The following is a 5,974-nucleotide window of genomic DNA, read 5'->3' as shown; positions in this document are numbered from 1 at the left end:
GCAGCAGGGTCGGACGGATCATCCATCCGAAAGTTAAAATCCCCTCCCACGATACAGTGTTCCGCTTTCAGGGCCAGCCCCAACAGCACGGAGTCCAGATCTTCAAAGAACGTGCCGGGTGAGCCAGGGGGTCTATACACGAGTAATCCCTTAACAGATTGATGTGGAGACAAAGTAATAGAAAAAGCGAGGGTCTCCGAGCCTCGGATGTCCTTCACTGGCAGGATCACACAGGGGGTGCCTTGACCACCAATGCCACTCCACCACCCCTTCCCTTAGCTCTATCCTTCCTGAAGATGTTATAATCAGGCGGGATTGCCGTAACGACATCAGGGATGGAGAAATCACCCCACCACGTCTCAGTTAGCATAAGACATAGTGGCTTCACTGTATCTAGGAGCTCAAAAATGTCTTGCGCATGTTTACCCGCTGACCTGGTGTTTAATAGCATGCAGCGATAACCCACACTAAGGGTGTTATTGTTGGGAAGTGAAAACTGAGAGCGGTTAGGGCGCCAGCCACAGCCCGGGCAGCAGGATTTGCCGTGATGACGTCCGGGAAAGACAGTGCGACAGCCTGTGACCAGGGTGTCGAAAGAGCGAAGTTCCACAGGGGAATAATGCAGCATTGGTACCCCAGGAGGACACATCCCTGGTGGAAGAGCCCCACCCGCCGCTCCGCGCGCCTCCGGGACGCTGACGGGCAGGACTCTGGCTTGACTCCGGCGCGAATCCGGCGCTACCGCTGCGCGTCACCGCTGCGCGTCACCGCTGCGCGCAGAAAGCGAGCATTAAGTAGGGCTCACCTGTGGTCCTAGTGAGCGCTAGAACGCTCAAACAAGTGGCAACTCGCTACTCGCCACCCCCAAGATGGCGACCAGGCGCCAAACACGAAGGCAGGATGAAAGATGAAACAGATCCGCGAAAAGCGCGGTGGGGGGCCCAATTTAAGGTGCAAGTATGAGGGCACAGCAAGATCGAGTTAAAAGCAGGGGAAAATACAATTTAGAGCAAATAAAATACAAAAGCGGTATTTTTAAAATATAAGCAGCGCTGTAGATAGTAATACCAGCAGCATAGCGCGCGTGCGTGCTATAGCCTTCTCCAAGGTCGAGCTACTGCCAAGCTCACCTTAAGTAGGGCTCACCTGTGGTCCTAGTGAGCGCTAGAACGCTCAAACAAGTGGCAACTCGCTACTCGCCACCCCCAACATGGCGACCAGGCGCCAAACACGAAGGCAGGATGAAAGATGAAACAGATCCGCGAAAAGCGCGGTGGGGGGCCCAATTTAAGGTGCAAGTATGAGGGCACAGCAAGATCGAGTTAAAAGCAGGGGAAAATACAATTTAGAGCAAATAAAATACAAAAGCGGTATTTTTAAAATATAAGCAGCGCTGTAGATAGTAATACCAGCAGCATAGCGCGCGTGCGTGCTATAGCCTTCTCCAAGGTCGATCTACTGCCAAGCTCACCTTAAGTAGGGCTCACCTGTGGTCCTAGTGAGCGCTAGAACGCTCAAACAAGTGGCAACTCGCTACTCGCCACCCCCAAGATGGCGACCAGGCGCCAAACACGAAGGCAGGATGAAAGATGAAACAGATCCGCGAAAAGTGCGGTGGGGGGCCCAATTTAAGGTGCAAGTATGAGGGCACAGCAAGATCGAGTTAAAAGCAGGGGAAAATACAATTTAGAGCAAATAAAATACAAAAGCGGTATTTTTAAAATATAAGCAGCGCTGTAGATAGTAATACCAGCAGCATAGCGCGCGTGCGTGCTATAGCCTTCTCCAAGGTCGAGCTACTGCCAAGCTCACCTTAAGTAGGGCTCACCTGTGGTCCTAGTGAGCGCTAGAACGCTCAAACAAGTGGCAACTCGCTACTCGCCACCCCCAAGATGGCGACCAGGCGCCAAACACGAAGGCAGGATGAAAGATGAAACAGATCCGCGAAAAGCGCGGTGGGGGCCCAATTTAAGGGGCAAGTATGAGGGCACAGCAAGATCGAGTTAAAAGCAGGGGAAAATGCAATTTAGAGCAAATAAAATACAAAAGCGGTATTTTTAAAATATAAGCAGCGCTGTAGATAGTAATACCAGCAGCATAGGATTATTTACTTCCGTTCCTTACAGAATAGCTCGAAGCCCTCCAAAAGTCGATGCATTGATTTTTCAGTACGCGCTAATATTACTGTATCTGCATCGGAATATTCTCCTTCTTCACTATCAGAACATCAAGACGAAGATTCCTGAGAGAATCAGTTCCATTGATGTGAATGTTGAATAGAGCTGGGGCAGGTACGCAAACCTGCCCAACGCCAATGTTTATTTCAAACGTGCATTCTCCTTTTACACTAAACTTACTCTGGAATGATTGTTCCGGTGCAGATCCTTTCGGATACTCAAATAGTTGCTTGGGAACCTCCTTCCTCCAGAAGACTCCGTAGTACGGAGCAGCGACAGAATAGAATGCTGTTTTTAGGTCTCCAAAGACCAAGAAGAGCGGGGAGTTTCCAGGGACACGCACTTCATACAGATCATTTACAACCTCAGAGCCTGGTCGATTCTACTTTGGCCTTTTCAGGATCCGGCCTGAAGGTTAGAGAGAATATTGTTTTCCTCTGTCCAGGTCTTGAGTCGGGACTGTAAGAGTTTCCCAAAGATTTTCCTGATGTTGCCTAATTGGGAAATTAGCCGATAGTTGGAGGGGTCATCTCTCCCCCCTTTCTTGTGAATCACCACAGTTATGGAAGACTTCCATGATTCTGGAATCGCACCAAGAGTCATTACGGTGTTAAATAACGCTGTTAAAGACCCTGAAGCACTGAACGTCTGAGCTGACCCTCCCTCCTCTCCTCTGAATCCATGCAATAATGCTTAGTGAAGGTGTGGAGCGAAGCCCATGTCGCCGCACAGTAAATCTCAGCCACAGGAACACCCCTGACAAGTGCTGATGCGGGGGACTCTGCTCTGGGGGAGTGAGCGCAGATACCCTCAGACCGTTCCTTGGTGATGCGCAAGATGATGCAATGAGACATGGTCCTCTTCTAGGCAGAGGTGCCCTTCTTGCAGCCTCTACAGTCCACACCTAGGGATAATATAGAAAAACAAGCATTTGCAATGCAATCGGTCTGGCCTTTGGGACCTTATACGTTTTTAACTAATGTGGGTGATGAGAGAGAGTGTATTGCACACATCTGCAGAGAAATGTTCTGTTTATGTTTCGTGCAACATCTATAAATTAGTTTCTTTTAGATCAAATCCGGACTTTGTATAGGAGAACGTGGGGGGTGTCACAGAGATTATTTGCTGTAATATTAGTGAGCTGCTGCTGTGTTACTATATTGAAAACACAGTGGTAAAAGTTTAAAAGATGCTCAAATTACTTGGTATGGATGGATGCATGAATAATGAACAACTATGGGTTATTGACGGTATGAGTTGTTGAATGGGGAAAGTATTGGCAATAAAATTAAGTTAAGGGTGAGGTTGAGAGGTTTACAACTGGTATTGATGAGGTATTTTCTTATTGTATTAGGGGACCGGTTTTTAGGTCTCGCCTGGAAATCGCATCCGAAGGATGCGTCCAGGCTGGAGACTTATAGCGAGCTGCCACGGGGGAATGACGGACAAGAAACTGTCACGCGCTTCTCCCCGGCTGGATTCAGCTGCTTGCACGCGCACCAACATTCACGCATGCGCACATCACAGCCACACGCATACACAGCACTCACGCATGCGCACATACACACGCATACACAGGCACACCCCCGTCGCCGCCGCCGCACCTACACGCATACACAGAGACCCCTCCACACACACCAGCCCCTCTCCTCCCGGCTCCACTCACCGGTGTCTGGCGGGCGCTCCCCGGGTCTCCAGGCTCCTTCCCTTCCTCCGCAGCTGCAGGCTCTCAACATTCACACATGCGCACATCACAGCCACACGCATACACAGCACTCACGCATGCGCACATACACACGCATACACAGGCACACCCCCCATCGCCGCCGCCGCACCTACACGCATACACAGAGACCCCTCCACACACACCAGCCCCTCTCCTCCCGGCTCCACTCACCGGTGTCTGGCGGGCGCTCCCCGGGTCTCCAGGCACCTTCCCTTCCTCCGCAGCTGCAGGCTCTCCCCACATCACGGGGGCCCGCTGCTAGACAGAAGGCTTCTCTGTGGCCGGGCGGTGGTAGCGCTCGGCGGGGCTCTCTCTCCACATGGGAGCCCCGCCTCCTCAGTGCGCCCGCTTCGCCCCGCGGGTCTTCACCCGGTCCCCCATCTCGGGACCGGGACTTAAAGGGAAACAGTATCCAGGGCTCCTTCCTGGTCACGGGAGCCCCGGGGCCGCAATGCTCACGCCACTTCCTGCTGCCGGCTCCTCTTCCTGGTTGCACGTCAGGTCCCGGGCCAGCAGCCAATCAGAGCGCGGCCCGGGAATGATGTCACAGAGGTGTCCCGCAGTACCGCCCTCGGCCTGCCTGACTTCTCAATTACTTTATTCAGGTTATTTTTTTATTTTAACTAACTTTGGCCAAAGCTCTTGTCAGTGTAGGCGCCCACGCCTGCTGACTTTCACCTTCTGAATAGTTAAGGTTCCGCCCGACGCCTCTCACGGGTTCCCTGGAGATGAGTTACGGCAGGCCGCCGCCTGACGTAGGAGGCATGACGTCCTTGAAGGTGGACAATCTTACCTACTGGACATCGCCCGAAACACTTCGAAGAGTTTTCGAGAAGTATGGACGAGTAGGCGACGTCTATATCCCCCGCGACCGAAGGAGAGCCGCGGTTTTGCCTTTGTAAGATTCCATGACAAACGTGATGCCGAGGATGCGATGGACGCCATGGACGGAGCCGTACTGGATGGGCGCGAACTTCGGGTGCAGATGGCTTGTTATGGAAGGCCACCAGACTCACACCATAGCCGCAGGGGACCACCACCCCGAAGATATGGAGGCAGTGGAGGAAGTTATGGACGCCGGAGTCGCAGTCCCAGGAGGCGTCGTCGGTCGAGGTCCCGCAGTCGGAGTCGCTCCAGATCCCGCAGCAGGAGCCGCTACAGCCGATCCAAGTCAAGATCCCGCACACGATCAAGGTCTCGTTCCACATCGAAGTCCTGACAGTGAGTGCAGAGTGCAGAGTGAGTGCAGAGTGAGTGCAGAGTGACAGTGAGTGCGGAGTGACAGTGAGTGCGGAGTGACAGTGAGTGCAGAGTGACAGTGAGTGCGGAGTGACAGTGAGTGCAGAGTGACTGAGTGCAGAGTGAATGCAGAGTGACAGTAAGTGCAGAGTGAGTGACAGTGAGTGCGGAGTGAAAGTGAGTGCAGAGTGACAGTGAGTGCAGAGTGACAGTGAGTGCAGAGTGACAGTGAGTGCAGAGTGACAGTGAGTGCAGAGTGCGTGCAGAAACAGTGAGTGCAGAGTGCGTGTAGAAACAGTGAGTGCAGAGTGACAGTGAGTGCAGAGTGAGTGCAGTGACAGTGAGTGCAGAGTGACAGTGAGTGCAGAGTGACAGTGAGTGCAGAGTGCGTGCAGAATGACAGTGTGTGCAGAGTGACAGTGCGTGCAGAGTGACAGTGCGTGCAGAGTGACAGTGCGTGCAGAGTGCGTGCAGAGTGACAGTGCGTGCAGAGTGCACGCAGAGTGACAGTGAGTGCAGAGTGCGTGCAGAGTGACAGTGAGTGCAGAGTGACAGTGAGTGCAGAGTGACAGTGAGTGCAGAGTGACAGTGAGTGCAGAGTGCGTGCAGAAACAGTGAGTGCAGAGTGCGTGCAGAGTGACAGTAAGTGCAGAGTGCGTGCAGAGTGACAGTGAGTGCAGAGTGCGTGCAGAGTGACAGTGAGTGCAGAGTGAGTGCAGAGTGACAGTGAGTGCAGAGTGACAGTGAGTGCAGAGTGACAGTGAGTGCGGAGTGACAGTGAGTGCAGAGTGACAGTGAGTGCGGAGTGACAGTGAGTGCAGAGTGACAGTGA

The 5,974-nt window shown here is 52.9% G+C and overlaps 1 pseudogene; it reads left to right on the top strand.

The window, feature by feature from the left end:
• Positions 1-4,631: 4,631 nt before the first annotated feature.
• LOC144807608 (serine/arginine-rich splicing factor 2-like) lies at positions 4,632-5,122 on the top strand (annotated as a pseudogene).
• The last annotated feature ends 852 nt before the right edge of the window (positions 5,123-5,974 follow it).

This window comes from Lissotriton helveticus, unplaced genomic scaffold, assembly GCF_964261635.1.
Source record: "Lissotriton helveticus unplaced genomic scaffold, aLisHel1.1 SCAFFOLD_404, whole genome shotgun sequence".
NCBI lineage: Eukaryota > Metazoa > Chordata > Amphibia > Caudata > Salamandridae > Lissotriton > Lissotriton helveticus.
Note: the sequence above shows the minus strand (reverse complement) of the source record. Positions and strands in the feature narration are given on the sequence as shown.